We start from the raw sequence: 20,238 nt of genomic DNA, 5'->3' as shown, positions 1-20,238 counted from the left end.
GTTACCTTATGACACTTTTCAGTTTAGACAATCCTAAATATAGAGTAAATTATTTTATTTGATTTTCAGTGTTTGCAAATGTAAAGAATTATTGTTTTGTTCCTACTTCTTATGCTCATTTATAAAGAAAAAAAAAACACATATATACATCTAATTATAAATGTTAAAAAGAAATATATTTTATTTATTTATTTATTTTTAATTCTCTGAAAGTGGAAAACTGATTCTCACGCATACTGTGTTCCTTTGGAAGTACTGGGTTCATGCAGTCTTCTCGCTGAAGATGCTCACTGAGTAGGTTCCAAGGACTGAAAATTCATGCGTTGTCTATAGGATACATGTTTACTCAGTTACATTTACCCTAGGTGACAGCAGAGCTGTTTATACTCATTTTCCTATCCATGGAAAAAGGAAATTTGACCCCTTGATTGGCAGTTTTTGACTCTTTCTCTGAATGACAAATTTAGCCTCTATTATAGGTAGCTGTATTGCCTTACCAGTGACAAAATATTAGAAAATCTGGATTGCTTATATTTAATATAGAATGCTCCTTGGCATAAATTTCATACAAAATAAATAAATAAAAAGAGAATAAACCATAGAAACATTATTGATTATTGACTGAGACTATAAGCAAACATAATTGAATAGAATTACGTTGATAGGTGGTTTGATGGAAAGGAAACACAGCATCATCTTTATCTAGACACTAGACTAGACTGTATAGACAGAGCGTCTTCTTCCTAGAAGGAACTAGAAGACTAAATCTGTTGTATATCCAGATCCTTTACATTTATGGTTATGAAACTATACACATTCTACTCCTAAATAATGATTCTTGGAAACTATTGCAATCCTGTGGATGAAGTTCCTTAAAGCCCAACCGTGTCTATCCATATGCCATCTGGCAGCTTGCTGGCACAACAGCATTATTATTATAGAAAACGGATTAAAGGTAATACAGACTTTATTCAATTGCAGAATATTTAGAGAAGTGTCCAAAGGAAAATTTAAAGACATTAGCTTTGAAATTTCCTTATTCGTTTTCAGAAGAAGTGTTTGTATGTCCAAAAGAACATGTACTACACATGTTGCTCAAATAAAGCTCTTCCTACAAACATTTATTTTCCTCAGCCACTGAAGATCATTTCTTTTCATAGCTGTTATGTTGTCTCTTTAACTAAATTCTTCTCCAAACACCCCAAAATGAAACCTGCTTCATTTTTTCTTGCATTCTCTTAACTACAACAAAACAAAACCAAAAAGATGTTTTTATCTTTCACTTACAACTAGTTCTCCAACTTCACTCAGTCTGTATTGAATGTCAGGGAAAAAAAAAAAAAAAAGTAACAGCTTAGCTCAGCAATTGCATACAGTAAATGCAATTGAACTGCAGCTATACAATAAATTACCTACAATATAGAATTCCCATTAGCTTCTTCAGGCCATAAATAAGGAGTCCTCTATATAAGTTGATAAGTGGGGAAACAGCTAAACCCCTATCTCCACTTTCCAAGAAAGATTTCTTGGAAACTGTTTCTCATTTGCTTGAATTGCACTCTGGTGTTAATATGAAAGGAGATGGGAGCAGAGGGGAGAAAGGGACAAGAAAAGTGCTGATAAATTTTAAAATTTTACAAGGTGTAAAATAACTATAAAACAAGGGGGAAAATACAGCATAACCCAAAAAGAAGCATGTCTCTTGGAAATAAATATCACCCTAGCCCATAAACTGTGATGCCAGTGGTCATGAATGTAGCAGATGTTTATTGCCTCGTGTACCCTCTGCTATTTTGGAATAATCACTTAAATATTGCCAAATCCAGTTTGAGTTTAAATTAGCTTCATATTTTCTTTCATGATTATTCCATTAAAGAAAAAAAATCATATGATTAGTCAATTAATCAGAGAGGGAGAAACAAACAAAGGAAAAAAAAAAAAAACGGAAAAAAAAAAATCAGTAGGAGAGCAATAGCCTTTAATATTTTCAATTAAGATGTAGTGCCACCAATAAAAGAGGCTTACATTTTCATTTTATGGGCACCTATGGAGAGCATTATGACACAAATGACTCAGAGCAAGGTAATCGTTTCAAAATATATTGTAGTGGAGGACTGTAAACAGTGCAGTGTATTAGCTTAGAAGGTATGTGATGAAAATATCAAGTTTCCAGGAGTGCATTCAGTATTAGTTTCAATATTTCTTAGGGCACACATTTGCAATGCATGTCTTCTTCTATGGGAGCCAAAGCAATGTCCTTACAAAGAGCAAAACCCATTGCCAAAGGGATAGAGGAGCTAACTCCTTGAGCTGTGCTTATATGTCATGCTGGCTTTTGAACTCTATGCAGATACAAGAGGCTGACGCACCAGGCTGTGGAAGAGGTTTTTAACAGTATGTGTTTCCATTAAATCATTTGAGGCTGGTCTAAATGAGCCGTGGACAGAGAAGGAAATCACATATTAATCAGAAAGAAAAAAAAAAAAAAAATCAGCTAGAATAGCTAGAATCCACTATCAGTGTCCATACATAACTAGAAAAATGCAAAACGAGATTGTCAAAAATTATGGTATCCTTGAAGTCCAAACCTATGTTATCTTCCTTATGGTAACATTCAAGAAAATGTATCAATTCCAGAAACTCTGGGTTTAAACTTTAGCAAGGTGCAATCACACAGAATCACAGAATCACAGAATTTCTAGGTTGGAAGAGACCTCAAGATCATCGAGTCCAACCTCTGACCTAACGCTAACAGTCCCCACTAAACCATTTCCCTAAGCTCTACATCTAAACGTCTTTTGAAGACTTCCAGGGATGCTGACTCCACCACTTCCCTGGGCAGCCTGTTCCAATGCCTCACAACCCTTTCAGTGAAGAAGTTCTTCCTAACGTCTAACCTAAAACTCCCCTGGCTCAACTTAAGCCCATTCCCCCTTGTCCTGTCACCAGGCACGTGGGAGAACAGGCCAACCCCCACCTCGCTACAGCCTCCCTTGAGGTACCCATAGAGAGTGATAAGGTCGCCCCTGAGCCTCCTCTTCTCCAGGCTGAACAAGCCCAGCTCCCTCAGCCGCTCCTCGTAGGACTTGTTCTCCAGGCCCCTCACCAGCTTCGTCGCCCTTCTCTGCACCCGCTCGAGCACCTCCATGTCCTTCTTGTAGTGAGGGGCCCAAAACTGAACACAGTACTCGAGGTGCGGCCTCACCAGAGCTGAGTACAGGGGGACGATCACCTCCCTAGCCCTGCTGGTCACACTGTTCCTGATACAAGCCAGGATGCCGTTGGCCTTCTTGGCCACCTGAGCACACTGCTGGCTCATATTCAGCTGACTATCCACCATCACTCCCAGGTCCTTCTCTGCCTGGCAGCTCTCCAACCATTCCTCTCCTAGCCTGTAGCTCTGCTTGGGGTTATTGCGCCCCAGGTGCAGGACCCGGCACTTGGCCTTGTTGAACTTCATGCAGTTGACCTCAGCTCATCGGTGCAGCCTATCTAGATCCTCCTGCAGAGCCTTCTTACCCTCAAGCAGATCGACACACGCATCTAACTTGGTGTCATCTGCAAACTTACTGAGGGTGCACTCAATGCCCTCGTCCAGATCATCGACGAAGATATTAAAGAAGACCAGCCCCAGCACCGAGCCCTGGGGGACGCCACTAGTGACTGGCCTCCAACTGGACTTGGCTCCATTCACCACGACTCTTTGGGCCCGGCTATCCAGCCAGTTTCTAACCCAACGAAGCATGCGCTAGTCCAAGTCAAGAGCAGCCAGTTTCTTGAGGAGAATGCTGTGGGAGACAGTGTCAAAAGCCTTGCTGAAGTCAAGGTAGACCACATCCACAGCCTTTCCCTCATCCACCAAGCGTGTCACTTTGTCATAGAAGGAGATCAGGTTCGTCAAGCAGGATCTGCCTTTCATAAACCCATGCTGACTGGGCCTGATCACCTGCTTGCCCTGCAAGTGCTGCGTGATGACTCTCAGGAGGATCTGCTCCATGAGCTTCCCTGGCACTGAGGTCAAACTGACAGGCCTGTAATTTCCCGGGTCTGCCCTCTGGCCCTTCTTGTAGATGGGCATCACATTTGCTAGCTGCCAGTCAACTGGGACCTCCCCTGATCACCAGGACTGCTGATAAATGATGGATAGTGGCTTGGCCAGCTCCATTGCCAGTTCCCTCAGTACCCTTGGGTGGATCCCATCCGGCCCCATCGACTTGTGCACATCTAAGTGCCGTAGCAGGTCACCAACCAGTTCTTCATGGATAGTGAGGGCCACATCCTGCTCCCCATCCCCTTCCACCAGCTCAGGGTACTGAGTATCACTTCCAGAAAACTTCTATATATGGCATGCTCTTTACAAAGGTCTTTTAAATTTTATTTTCTAAACTAATTTTAACTTTTTGTTAGATTATTTATTTTGTTTTTAATTCTTGGCAGAAGACAAAATTTAAGGACAGTGCTTATATTGACCTTCTCAAAACAAAACAAAACTCCTTTTCTCCCTCTTTCTCTTCTCCCTTTCTCCCTTTCTTCCTTTCTCTTCTCCCTTTCTTCCTGCCTTTCTTTTGTCTCCCCTCCCCTCCCCTCCCCTCCCCTCCCCTCCCCTCCCCTCCCCTCCCCCTCCCCTTCCCTCTTCTCTTCCCTTCCTCTTCTATTTCTCTTTCTCCTCTATTTTTCTTTCTCTGTTTTTCTTCTCTTCTCTTTTTTTTTTTTTCTCTTTCTTTTTCTTTTTCTCTTCCCTCTTTTCCCCCCCCCCCCCCCTTTTTTTTTTTTTTTGGTTTGGTTTGGTTTGTTTGTTTTTGCAACTCTACTCTTTTTTTTATTCATTGAAAAGAGCCTGCAAAATGCAGGAAATTCATAGATATGCTCGGTTAATACCTCACTAAGTGATCTCCCACTACCTTGCTGACAACAAAACCCATGTCATACTTGCTACTCATTACTTGTAATTCCCCTATGAGGTAGCTTCGGGCAACATTCATTTCAGGAAAGGTTTTAACTTGATTCTATTTACAAGGGCATTTTCCTTAAGAGCTTTCTCCTCTTTTTAATTAAAATATTAAAATGATTACACTGTGTCACATAGAAAGGCACCTGTGGGCAACTCCACCTTCCTTCCTAAAGGGGAAAAGATGTCAGGTGAAGGAATGCACAATCCATTAGGAGTATGTATAAGAAAAGAGCAGTAACTCAAGCCTGAAATAAAAAGGTCATTAGAGGTGGGTGAATTTGGGACCAATGGAGATGATGTAACACTGTTGTTATTTCATATATGTAATGTGACCAAACAGCATTTTCCATTGACTCTCTGTAAACTGTACTATGCACTTTCTGTATTGTAAACCCCCTAAGGAAATCTTGGAGCATAACTTCCAACTATGTCCTAGTATCCATGACTTGCTTAGTGCAACGTTATGCCTCTTTCTAAAATGTAACCTAAGGGAAAGATATATTTTAGTGCAAATGGTACATGAAATTTATCATCAGACAGATAAGACTCATCGTAGCTTTTTGTTATTTTGCCAGGAAGGTCAAGTTCATGACCAACATTTTAAACACAAATATTTGAACTGGATATCAAATTCTCTTAAAGTTACTTGACTAAATATTGAAATGTCATCTTTTCTATATAAAGAGTAAAAACAGTATAACTTTGGATCAAAAGGAAATTGTCATTATGGTGGAATGACAGTGGAGAATTTCACAATCTTCTGAGTCACTCTGCCAGCTTGGATGCTTTTCAGTAAGATATTTTATAATGGGAACAGTATTCATGTGTTTTGCACATCCTAGCAAAAGGTTCTGCTAATTTTCTCTACTCTGGTGTTTTATTAGAGAATAGTTGGTCAGACTCAGACTCACAGCAGAGGAATAGAGGTATACAGGCATTATCAGTGGAGATATTGGTAAATTACACGAATGGAGGATGCGGGTTGCAGGGGGTTAATACTGTGTGCTGTTAAAATTGTTGCTTCATTAAACTGCAAATGCAACTCTTTAATAACATTTTTGGATTCTCTTTATATTAAGATTCGCAGGAATGGTTTGGTTTCAGAGTCAAGTGAAAATCAAGCCCTTTATTTCTCGTATCTGTATACATCTAGGTGTACCAAATGGGACTGCTGCTGTGGGGAAAGCAGACCACAGACCTTCAAAATGGTGGTAAGTCCATGAACAGAGAGGTTGATCATCTGTATACGCAGCTTCAAAGTACACAGGAAACTTTCAGATCAACATGCCAATGCCTCCCATTATTCAAGCTGAAATAAACAGAGATTGAGTATATCCAAATACGTTCCAACAAGCATGCTTCTCAAACATTTGAGTGAAAAATGTAATGGTCAAGGAAAATGATAATGGCAAGAGGATTGCATGTAGCAATGTATAAGAGGAATATTTTCGGATTTTGACCCTAAGCTCAACTAAACATCATCAGATGCTAATTTATTTGTCTGTGAGGGAAACAGTTCAAGGAAAAGGGTGAAGCTAGAGTAGCAATGACAAGGGCACATGCTTGTCAAGGTCATAATTCAGAAACAAACAAATAATTACTCAGTGACATATGCATTGTTTCAGTACAGGGAATAAAAATAAAGAAGCAACATTAAACAGAACGATAATCAGTCAATGACGTAATAATGGTTCTGTACTTAGAACACCTCATATCCAGGAAAGTATCCAGATAGTCACCATTTTCATACTGATTATATCATGAAAAATAAGGGTAACAATTCAGGTTTGGCAGCCACAGGGTTTCCCTGCACTAAGAAACTAATAAATGGACACAAAATCTTGATATATTTATCACATTGGACCTGTCAGGTGTGCATAATCTTTTACAGAAAGCTTCTTGGTCATTCAGTGCACCACAGTCTACTTTTTCCCACTTGACTCTCAGTTTAATTGCATTAAAATACTTAGTACTGCAATAGCACTTCCTTTGGATATCATGTTTCTGAAATACTCAAACTGTATTTCCCTTCAGTAGCAGAATGTGCCTCAAATAAGAACGGACATATTGTAAAGCAGCCTGGATAAAGAACTGTGTTATATTTCCATTAAAAACTTGAATGAAGACATTGAGAATTTCCCAATGTAAAATTCCATGCTTAGCAATCAGCCAACAATACAATCACAGACATAGATGACTGTTCAGGCAGTAATTCATGCTGAAGGGACAAAATAATTTAGAAACAGGAACATTTTCAAGGAAGTCCATAACAATTTGTAGGCATTCCTTGTGTTGGAAAAAGTTTATCTGGAAAACAAAACAAACAAACAAAAAAGTATGGATTTCTTTTGCTGTTTTTAAAGGCATACTGGGCAAGCTCTTCCAGGAATGACTGTTCTGTTTATTGCCATACATCGTGTGGGAAGACATTAGGGGAAGGTAGAGACCTTTCACATTTATTTACTGTGATTTCTGAAATAGTATTCTCTACTAAATTCCAGACAGGAAAAATTCAATCAGATAATCAGTCCTTCCCACACACATCTAAAGTAATGTACTAGTGTAATATATCTCTGAGGTATCTAATGCATTTTTCCAGGTCACTTCCATATGTGAATACTCCTGTAGCCTTCTTTCCTCATAGGCATGTGTACGTCTGGGGAAGAGATTCTGGTGAAGCAAAACTGAACAAGCCTACTACAGAAATGTGCTTCTCACTCCATACCAATACCACTGATGCATCCCATGTCCTCTTAAGATATGCATCAGTGCTGTGATGAACCCACTGTCTTTTACCCCCATATCTGTTTGTTCTTAATAAATACATGATAGGGTTTTGTCACTTTGTTTTGCAAACCTATCCAGATAATACCAATAACATGTTGCAACATGAAAGTCCATTGCCTTTAAATTGTATTTTCTTCCCCTTCAGTGCCTATTTTGGAGCACCTCTTTTCCCTCTATATTTCCAATTTATCAGTCACTTAAATACCTTATGGAAGAATGAAGCCAACTAATTGTCCATTTGATTTCTTGGCTCAGTCAGCTGCTTAAGGATTTCTTCTTTACATGGCATTTCTCATTATAAATGGGATAGACTGTTACCCACACACAAATATGCCATCTTTGTCACTGAAGTGATAGCACTTTAACTCCAGGAATTTTCAGTAAAGTAGTCCACATTCAGCATCTTACTCTTCCCGATGTACCTTCTGTGAATGAGCTTTCTCTTTCCTGTTGCTTTGAAATGAACAATTAAATGGATTTCAACCTTGAGTAATCTGGGAACATGTGAGCATTTCTGTGGTCAATGGAGGATGTCTCATCCTGTGTTACCACCATTTGGTTTTCTTTTTCACAATATGATAATCATTTCCTCTTGTAAAGTTCATAGGAAAAATGCCAAAAAAAAAAAAAAAAAAAAAAAAAAAAAAAAAAAAAGAGGGAAAGAGAGGAGAGGGAAAGAGAGAGAACCAATTTGGATAGAAAGATAGATTGTTAATAATAATCTGAGTCTACAGTATGTTTTAGCCATTTACTACTAATCCAAACTAGAGACTTTTAACATTAAGGGATTTAATTCAACAAAGGCATAAATTTGGCTGCAGCTGGAGTCTGTGAGGGTTCTTCAGATTTTCACACATTTTTCTGTTTTGTTTTTCTGCTTCCATATTCTTCCCCAATTGAATTCCTTCAACTATGCCTGATTCAAAACCTATCAAAGTCAATGGAAATGGTCATATTAACTTCACTGGGCTTTGGTCCAGGTCTTGAGCCATATGGAGCTTGAACCAACCTTGACCTTAGTGGAGATGAAACAAGTCACCTTCGACATCATATCAGTATTTTTGTACAATCCATCAGTAAGAAATGTCACATATACAGCATGAGTGAATCCACCTGCCAAGAGTGATACTTTTGTGTTACTGGCTGGTAGCCAGTGTCTGGTCAGTCATGCTCTTCTCCCTGTATGATATGAGAATTTATGCATATTAGGCATTTTTTTTCCTCCTATTTAAAAATGACAGCCTGGGTTCTAACTTTGCATTAACTGCTCATAAAGTTCTGCAAATTTATCTCCTTTCTTTTGTGATTAGCACATTAATGTTCTTCAGATGGTTCAGTGCAATGCTGCAGAAACTTTGGATGACTAACAGACCTTTCTATTGTTACTGCTGGGGAATGTAAAAAAATAAAATAAAAAATGAGATGCAATTAAGCAATACTCATACAAATTATAAAAGGAAATGTATTGTGGTTTTGAGATAGATGGCAAAGCATTAATACATTCTTCACAGCAAAATGTCCTTGCATCTTTAGTACACTCAGGTCATAAGTATGCAGCATAGGCTAGAATTGAACTGCGATTCACCTCAGTGGGTGACGTAAATAGTGCCCTAAAACTAACAAAGAAATTATAAACTGTGCATAATATGTGCAATGTAAAACTATTAAAATTTCTTTGTCATAATAATTAAAATTAGGATTTTTTTTTTTTGCCTAGCCTATATTATCAATGTACATGTTAGTGAAGAATTCTTCGTCTCAATATATGCAATACATCAATAGGCATCAGGATTTTATTTTTTTTTTCTTCTTACAGGTATTTTCAAGAATTGAGATTTTTTTTTCCCTGTTCAAAGTACCTGAAATCAAATCAAAAGTCAGAATCAAAAAAATGCCACTGAAAATTTATTTTCATTACTACAGCTACCATAAACCTAGTAAGATTAACTATTTTATGTCAGTCAAGTATTCTAAACCTTTTCCTATCAATATATTCTACCCCTAATTCCTTTTAATTTTTGCTTTCTGTACAAAAATCTTTACTTAAAAGAAACAGTCTACTTTAAATATGTATTTATTAACCAACATTGCAATATATTTATATTAACCAATTTTGCAAAGAAAACACTGTACCTTTGACAAAGAAAAGTTTTGACTTTGAACAGTAAATACATTGCATATCAGTGAGGAAACAGAGACAGAAAACTGAAAAACCCAAGTTGCACCAAAGGATTCCTAACCAGAGCTACTGGGCCATGCTAACATTAGAAATGAGCCGAAAACACTCCAGGGATAACCAGTATCTTGACTTTCTGTTTTTAAATCACTACTAAACTAGTGTTACAGAATAGCATTGAAAGGTGTGCTGTAATTTGAATGATAGTCTTCTCTGAGAAGTGCTGATGTCTTTGTACTACCTGTTAAGTTACATGGCATAAATTACAGGACATGGCATGCACATTGCAAAGCCCAAATGAAATAACTTCTTGGCTACATCCAAACTAGTTAGCATCTTGTGATTTAGAGAACAAAAAATGTGTTCTTCCTTCTAATATTATTGCGCATTCACTTCACTGCAGAAGTAACTGTGTGTTCCTCAACAAAACAGTTCCTACTGCATGATACCACACGTTGTATGAGATAGTGCATCAGGCATCTTAGGCATCTTTTTTTTTTTTTTTTTTTTTTTTTTTTTTTTTTCCACTTTTCTATGGCACGCAGAGTACCATACTGTGTCAGTGAAAGATTTTACAGGGGATCCCAGGATCTGATGTTTTCCCAATTATTCTGTGCTGTTTATCTCTGAAATGGTACTTTTTCAATCTCTAGTGGGGATAGACAGACCTTAAAACCCTTAGGAAATTCTTAGCATGGAAACCATCACATAGCACTAATAATTATTACCTTTCAGAATTTATGTCTGTGCAGCATTTTAGAATAAAGTATGTGAAGGAATAGTCTTGCAGGTGAAAGGAAAAAGAGAAAACCTTTCCCCTGGGAGATGTTATTCACAGTCTATGGTGGTCCTGTTATTTCTTCCCACTGGCAATAAGTGCTGATTCTAATTTAACAATATAAACCTCCCATTACAGAACTATTTCATATTGGCACAACGCCATTTATGAATTTATCTATGGGTTTCTTAGTTCATGTCAGACTGAGTGTTACAAGTCACAGGTCTGGCAGCTGAATGATCTTGAAGAGATTTGAAGAAATATCTCCTCAAATCACTCTGACATACACAACACAGAAGGCTATGCAGATTTATTTATTTATTTATTCCTTTTCAAAATATGAATTGGCTTTTTGCTCTAATCAAGTAGCCTCTGTGTTTGTACTTGGATTACTGCATATTTTAGGCTACATCTAACAAATTGTTCACAGAGCAGTAATTGTGCTTCCAGGCTTCAATTTCTGTCTTATTCTTATTGGTCATACAGGCATCATTTCCACAAAGGTGGAAACAACAGAAAGGTGGAAACAACAAAATATTATTATAAACAGCAGTGAATGCAAAAGAAATTTTAATTTTTAGGGGAGAAGCATGAGGGAAAAATGAAAGCTTTTTGTAAAATTCAGAAATTCCTGCAACTCACAGCACCTACAGTATAGGTTCACTGGTAATGAGTATGTGTCTGCAAGCACAGGTTGCACTGTCTGTCTTTGGCAACTTCTCCATAGCAATATGCTCCAAATAAATATATTCTGTAAGTGATCATTTATATTGAATTATTGTTTTTGTCTTCCATTGTTTTTTTAGGCACAGTTTGGATCCAGGGGTGGAATATCTGTTGGGAAAGGGTCCTATATTTCTGTCTGAGATTTATGCACCAACTGTGCAAAAAGTTCAAGGTCTCCAACCTACTGCATGAATGTAATGGGATTGTACTCCCATATGCAATTGGGACGTACTGGCTATATGACATGCACGTGTAGAAACTGACAGCCTAATAAGTGTACAATGAATCTAGAGCTCCAGGATACATCACATTCCCAATGTATGCACTGCGCAGTTGATAAAATAATTGTAAGAAAGCTTGGCACATCTGGAAAGCCTTTGCAACACCTGTGCAGGCAGTCTTGCAGTATTTGTGCACCAAAGGTAAGTGTTTTCAAGGTACATCTGTGTTGTGCAATAAAATTGATTAGGGTGCAAAACATTACACAGTGACATTTTAGCCAGCACTCCAGGTGCCCATAAGTATGCTTCAACCAATTACTCAGTCAGGACAAAAAGTCTTTATGCTTTTGTTTATTTGCTCACTTGTTTCATTTCTATCTGGCACCCAAGACTGAATTTACCGTTGCTTTAAGAATCTGGTGTGACCTTGATTTAGTCACTTCTTTTTGTTCCTCAGCTTCTATCTGTAAAATGGAGATAAATGCATTTCCATACCTCACAGGGGCCTGCTAAAATGCATTCTTTAACAAGAAGTACATTTTATCTCCAATTTACACATTTTTTCTCTGCTGTCATTGCTAGAAATCTGATTGTCCAACCAGTCCCAATAAAAACCCTCTTGCTTCTGAGCGGATGCCAGGATCTACCAACAGAACTTTTTTGTAACTCTCTACTGCATATTTTTCTTCTTTGAAACCATCATCACTACTTCTTTATACACAGAATTCTGGACTAAGCAGGCAGCTTTTTTTGACCCAGCCTAACTGTTCCTGTATTGCTTATTTTGTGTGCTTTGTACAGTTCAGTGAATAATGTTAGTGTTTAAGAACAACTATCCCTAAGCCATCAAAGTGCAGCCATTGTTAATAGAGGGACTTGTGCTATTAAAATTGGAGAGATACTGATTGGAAAGTTTATGGAGATCATCTGGTCTTACATTTTCAGATCACTAAAGAGAAGGGAAACAATCTCTGGGCCAATATCCAACTGCATAAAAAGCACCTTTTTTATGATTTAGTATCTTCTGATAAACATTACCCTACTGCGTTCTTCTAGAACACTGATGCTATCCTAAATCTATTAAATGCAATATAACATTTATACATATATAATAATATATTTGCATGTATGTATATATGTACACATACATAAATCAAGAGAAAGATGTGCTGGTGAAACACTAAGAATGGTTTATAAGCTGTTTTGTAGAACAAAAATGAAAATATTAAGAAAATGTCAAGATACCTTCTACTTCTACTCCTGGCGAATTGTATTTTTTCTCCCCTGAGCATAGATTTTTTTTCCCCTAGGCTCAAGTAGATTTTATATTTGATATATGGAAAAAGTCACTCGTCTGTTATTTCTGACTTGTTTAGTGCGGACTTCAGAAAAACAAACAAACAAACAAACAAAAATATATACATATTTGTATCCTATGTTCTGATGATTTCTACTTTAAAACTTCAGATGAACAGAGGTTTTCAGTAAATACTATAATCACAGATTATTTAAGGTTGGAAGGATGCCATCTGGACCAACCCTTAGCTTAAGCAGGGCCACCCAGAGTAGGTTGCATAGGACCATGCCCACAAGGCTTTTGAAGATCTTCAAGATCTCTGCTACCTTTCTTTGCAGTGGATCTCTATCATATATATATATCCTATCATATATATCTCCATCATATATATATATATATATTATAATTATATATATAGTATATAATTATAATAATTATATATATAATACATATATAATAGATATATATAGATATAGATATATAGATATATATCACTGAATGGGCCAAACAATGCTAGTATTTCTGTCGTTTGCGAGTTTGGACAAGAGGATTTAGTGAAGCCTTTAGTGAAGGGGTCACCTTTGTCCTCAACAGTGATATCATAAAGATCTAAGAAAGGCAAGAAACAAAATAATTTTTGCTTAAAAATCCATCTGTGGCTGGTATGCAGCTGGATCCTGTCTACTATTGAGCTCTTCATTATAAAGTTGAAATTTAACACAGATGTTGAAGTTAACTAACAGTTAGTACCGGGCTATTAATTAATGAATTACATCAACACACTGTACAGGACTTAATATAGAAATGGCACTTTTATATCAACCTTTCATGAAGGCCTGGATACATTTCACCTAATGTTTTGACACCCAGCTCAAGTTCACTGAGGATCTGAAAATGCTCCAGACACCACCAGTTTTCTCAGTTTTCTGAAAAAGTAGCACAGGAGTTTAGGCTTTCTATTTATATAACTGGGTGTATTAAAATTAGATGAGGTGAAACCAGACCAGTGAGTTTCAGCTTTCACAGTGTCGCCCTCTGTGATTCTAACAGGCTTAAAGGCTGGAGCATCAAATATGGTGTTCTGAAATGCCTTGCTGGCCAGCCATTTGTCAGTACATTAATAGAGCCATAGGACTTCAACGACAGTTTTGTTTCATAGCAGATGGCTTTTTGCTAATCCCACTTATCTCATGAACTCCCAGTTACCGGAATCCCATATTTCCACTGTGGATGTACCATAGACAATTCCATAGTGAAGTCACAAAACTTTCTGTATGCAGACTTGAAGTTCACTTTCCAAGGTCAAAACTTCTTTCCACTCTGTGGAGTTGCAAAGCCACTGTTCAAATATTCAGTCAGTCATCTGTTTCAAGTTGTATCTCCAGCATACTCCACACAGAGAGCAACCCTGAGTTGACTTGACTTTCATGAGACAACTCTTGCCTTTAACTCTGAGTCTTTGATATGCCATGGGCTTCCCTGCGTTGTAAGCTGGCCTTCAGCTTCAAAGCCTGGCTCCACATGAGAAATCCACAGTGTCACTTTTTTTTTTTTTTTTTTTTTTTTTTTTTTTAATGACAGTCAGAGAAGTGAAACTGTACATCAGATGCTGATTAAACCATCTGTTCTGGGGCAGGTGCTTTCAAACCATATGGGGCAGGAACATCTGATTGCTATTTGCAAAGCTCAGTAGCAGTGCTGTTTACTACATTGTACAATCCACTGTACTTGTCACCTGAGCAAGCCCTAGCATAATCTTAAAGACTTGCACTGTATTTGTGTTAAATGCAAAAGAGAGAAAAGTGCAAGTAGAAGTTGACAAAGCTCAGAACATGGGGTTAAACAAGACATTTTCTGAGCAAGGACAACTCTCAGCTGTACCTCTGAAGAGAGTGTGTCTAGGACAAGGAAATAATTTGCTACTGGACTACACAGACAAAGATTATTTTTTATTGTCTTCGTTTCTGTTAGCTAGCTCTAATGTGCTCTCCACTTGCTGAAATTGCTGTGACATTTTGTTTGTTTGTTAGTTTGTTTGTTTTGTTTTGAATTGGCATAATAGTAGGACTCATAACTGTAATTGAAAACTGAACTTGTTACATCAAGGTAATCATTAATATCTACAAAAGCAGAGCATGTCAGAAGATAACATTGTTGGTGTATCTTCCTCACAAAGAAGTCACAGATATCAGTCTTTCCCACAATGAATGTAGCACCCTAGGGAAATGGTAAGACCAATGACTGACATGATTGTTACTAAGAATCTTCTTGATATTGGATGAACATATTCTATCTCACATCCCCCCTGCCCTGATCCTCCCTCCCACCCCCCAAAAAATGTTGATGCAAAATGCCTTTTTTTTTTAATGTTGTTTTTTGTTGCTGCTGGTGGTTGTTCTTTGTTTTAATTATTGTTGTTGTTGTTGTTGTTGTTATTATTATTATTATGGGAAAACCCACCACCACCACACACGCATACACACACTGGGATAGAAAGGATTTTTATAGGTGAAAAGAACTTGCACATATATATAAAAAAGAATAAATTGGAGGAAAAATAAGCAAATTTTGCTTTGTGTTTATTTTGCTTTCTAAGAAAACCAAGCACTATACCTCTCAATCCATTAATAAATGTCCTCAAAATGTTGAAAAAAAAGTGTTCCATATATACTGGAAATTTGTGAGGGAAGAGGGTAAAATCCAGACTATCTTGCTCTCTCTTAAGAGGGTTACAATCTTTGGGACATCAGGTGCACTAAAACATAAGAAAGATCAATTCAGCTGGTTTTGTTCATCCTCAACTCCTCAACAGTTTTTTTCTTCCTCTATTACTTTATCTGATTTTTAACTGTCCAGTCTCCCACAAATGAGGTACACAGAGGGATGCCTGTCTGTGATGGGTCAGAGAGGAGAAAACAGAAAAGTATGTTGTTTATTGCATAGTATAATGTTTCCAGCTAGCCAACTGTTGCATCATTTTCCATTCAATGAACACTTGAGTGTTAGCAGATTGCCTCCAGGTTGAGTGCACAAAATGCTGTAGGTGTTTTTTGTGGCTCACTGAAGGGAATGTAACTGATACTGACACTATCTGAAGCTGAGAAGATATTAATACAATGAGACAGAAACACAGTCAGACCATGGAAGAAGAATTTGGCCTAAGTGCTGGCTCCAGATTTCTTTTCTCTTTTTCTTTCAGGAGCTGCCCTTGTTCCACCTCAAAGGTGACTGCATTGGATCAATCCTCTGCTCCAGTACATTACAGTATTTTCTCAAATATATCCGCAGAATTTACAGAGACTTAAGGGAAACTTGACAAAAGAGTGTTTTATTCTTGCTTGGTAAATGTCTTCAGAAGCACTTGGAGTGAAAGACATATGACAGCATGAGGCACATGACTATCACAGTGCAATAATTAATCTATATTTTTATCAAGGATCCTGTAGGAATATCTGTACAAATAAAGTCAACTATTTTAGTGCTATGGAATATATCTGGGCATGGGAACCTGATCAGCTACCATGTTATTTATTTAGACCAGCCTGTGGCATATTTTCATCCTAATCCAATGTGAAATCTTTGAATCAATTCTCAGACATGGATCAAGAGCTAGATTAATCCAGAGATGATTTCATACATTGTAAGTTCACATTAAATTACTTTGTTTCAGAGCATAAACAAGTTAAGCTAATAATGATCAGGGTCATCCAGCTGTTTTCAATGTCCCAGAAAAATCTCAGGTGCTTTTCATTTATTAGGACAGATGTAGCCACTAGTATCACAGTGGAGTCTCAGTGCACTATTCTAATATCAGAAAAGAGGATGGTCACCTCTGTATCAACATTTTATTTTATTTTTTCCTTGGATGAAACCAGTGAACACAAAAGATCATTTTCTTACCACTTCTGGATGAGGTTCCCATTTAAAAGTCCTTGTGGCAAGTTATTTGAAGTGAATGAGCAGAAGGACAAAAGCACAGATGGTTCACCAGGATATAAAATGGGTATAAAAGTAGCAGAACTAGCTCCAGATTCACAGAAATTCACAGGTGTGCACCAGGATGAAAGTGAGTAAAATAGCTAAGGGTCTTTTCGCAAAGAGACAGCCATCAAGGTCACCTCACCTTGTTGTTTAACTTGGAAGCAGCATACACTATGCAGCCATTGACCCACTCCCCTTTTCCCTCAGTGGGATGTAGAAGAAAACTGAAAAGAAAAGTGCAAGAATTCATGAATTAAGATAAGGACAGTTTAATAAGAAAAGAATGGGAAAAAGAAAAACAAAACAAAACAAAAACAATAAACACGACAAAAATAATAAAGAAAGCAAGTGATGCACAATGCAATTTCTTACCACCCACCAACCAATGCCCACTCAGCCAGTCCCTGAGCAATGGCAGCCCCTCTGGCCAACTCCCCCAGTTTTATTGTTGAGCATGGTGCAGGGTATGGAATATCCCTTTGGCCAGGCTGACCCATCTGTCCTTGTTCTGTCCCCTCCCAGCTCCCAGTGCACCCCAGCTCCCTTGCTGGCAGGGCAACACAGGAAACTGAACAGTCCTTGGCTCTGTGTGAGCAAAGCTCTGCAACAACTGAAACATTGATGTGTTATCAGCATTATTCTCATCCTAAATGAGAAACACAATGCCATGCCAGGTACCAGGAAGAAAATGACCTCTATCCCATCCAAAACCTATCCCATCCAAAACCTTATCAGAGAAAATACTTAATGAGAAATTCAACACACTCTTGCAGGTTGATCTTAAGAGATTTAAATAGTTTTTGAAAAGATGATTTCCAGTATTACACTGTGGGTGATATGGACTGCTTGCAAGTCTGTAAGAAAGCCCTGAATCAAAATGATTGTGTTGCCAAAAAAAAAAAAAATCAATCATCAATTAAATAGAGAATGATCCTTCTGAAGAGGCATAACAGCAAAACATATCTAAATCTTGGTTACAGAGATAAAGAAAAATCAAGTGCAAGCTCTCCATTTAGTTAAAAATACATATACATAATATTTAAGCAGTTTAAGGCATGAGATGAAGCCCAGTAAAAGCTTTTAAGAGACGTCTGAAATGAACCAAAAAGGTAGTCACATCATAGTGATGTGGGTAAGAAGCTGAGATTTGTGGAAAGTCAATCTCCATTACCCTGACAAACAAGCCACTGTTGTGATAAAAATAAAAGAGAAGCATAGTATACCTTTTGTGTACTTCTGCAATGAGTAGTCAGAAGGGCTTATCTTATCGAATTATCAAAGTTGAAAAATGTTTAAGATTAAAAAAAAATCAATAATATAAGCAGTTAATTGTCATAGGTCATGAGGGTATGATGTTACTTCAAAACACTACAAGTGAGTTTGTTTGAACAGTAAATACAAATGTTCAAGGAATTTGCCCATTTTCAAACTTACTTCTATATGTTTCTTTCATGCCTAGGCTCAACTTGATTCCTGCTGTTTCATGACCTACCACTGCACACTTTATGAGCTGTAGCTCTCAGTCCCACCTATCCTCCTTGTTCTGCTTCTCAGGAGACATTCAGCTTCATCATTACAATGAGCTCCTCTGATAACTTAGGAAGACAAAGCAAAACAAAAAACCTTTTTTTTTTTTTTTTTCCTTTTCAGATATATCATTACAAGTGAAACAAAAATAAAATAAAACCTTCACAGAATTTTTAGAATTTTTAGACTTTTTGGAATTTAAATTTCCATTTCAGATTGACTTTAAAATTCATTATTACTTTTAATTTAAAAAATGTCAAAGTATATATTTTTAAAATCCGAAGTCAGCATGACATATTTTGATTTCACTGATGTATTTCAACTTACCATAAATACTTAATATTTTATTTCATGGGAATGATGAGCTGTATTTTAGTTTCTTTTGTAGTTTTTTTTTTTCTTTGTATGTTTAATATGTTCATAGAAAAATGTTGAAGCAATGTTATTTAATATATTTACGTGTTAAGGAAAAATAAAAAAAAATAAAATAATAATAATAAAAACCCAACAACATAAGCCAATTATTTTCTGTCTTGAAATGTCATGTTAAGTAGTCATGACTGTAACAGAATGTTGAATTTTCAGGCAGAGAGATGTTTTCTCACTTTGCAAGGACGTATTACTTAAATACATCTGAAAAATATATGTTCACTACCTTTGAATTTCTAAATGAATACAGTGAAGTGAGTTTTTTTTTTAGGAAGCATTTACATCTCAATGAAATGGGTCATGTTACATTGTCACAAAGTTAAATTATTTTCTATACTGCACCCTGTGTTTCACACCTATATGTTTTACACGTTGTGATACCTTAGGGGAATGAAATGCAATAACATCAAATAATTCAATACTAAGAAATGCTTCTCTTTTAATAGTAAAAATAGCAATGTGTTCAAAAGGATGTTTATGAGTAGGTGGATGAACAAGTCAGAGTGAGAGAAGCTGAGACTGGAAAACTAAGAGTGTTAAAACTAAAATGATAATTACAAGGAAAAAATAAATAAATAAAAAAAGTGTATAATACATGAGATTCATGAGGGTCTGTTTCCTGTGTCATGGCAGTAGGCTTTTCATGTTACAGGACTAGAATCTGTAAGACCCCATCCTATGAGGTCCAGTGAAATCAAGCCAGTAAAGATAGTTGGAGGGGAAAACTTTGCAGACTGCATCCCTTTCATCAGTAAGGAAATATCACCAGGGTTGTTATCAGCTAGGTCTCTCTGGTGACATTTTTTATTCCTTTATATAAGTTTAAAAAAAAAATTTAATTTATAAATATACTACAATATTTAAATTCCCCAAATTTAGTTTCTATTGGAGAGATTGTCAAATGAATCCTAAGCAACATGTATTGTAAAAAATATTCTTTATATATGTCTATTGTTTTAATCCCAAACTAGCTACTCACAGAATTCTTTTTTATTTATTTATTATTTTTTTCATGAAAACATACTTATGAAGTGGTAGGGTTTTTGTGTGTTTGTGTGTGTATTTCCTCTGAAATACTCAGTATCAAAGCATGTGGAGAATAAAAGCTTTATGAAGTAAGAGTTTCAATACTGACATTTGTTCTCATGTTTTCTAATGACTTTCCAGCAATATAAGAAAGTGTGTGTGCATGAGGGAAATGGAGGGGAAAGGAATAGTACCACCTTTTCCTAGTTTCTAGAAAAGTAGAATAACATGAAGAGAGAATCTTGAATTGGGGAAATGTGGGAAATATTCAGGTCCTTTAACTAGATGCATTTTAAAAGGAACCCAAAGAAACCTGAGGAAAGCAGAATAATTTCACAA

The sequence above is a fragment of the Aythya fuligula genome, chromosome Z (genome assembly GCF_009819795.1).
Source record: "Aythya fuligula isolate bAytFul2 chromosome Z, bAytFul2.pri, whole genome shotgun sequence".
NCBI classification, from domain to species: Eukaryota; Metazoa; Chordata; class Aves; order Anseriformes; family Anatidae; genus Aythya; species Aythya fuligula.
The sequence above is the reverse complement of the archived record's forward strand: the minus strand, read 5'-3'. Positions refer to the sequence as shown.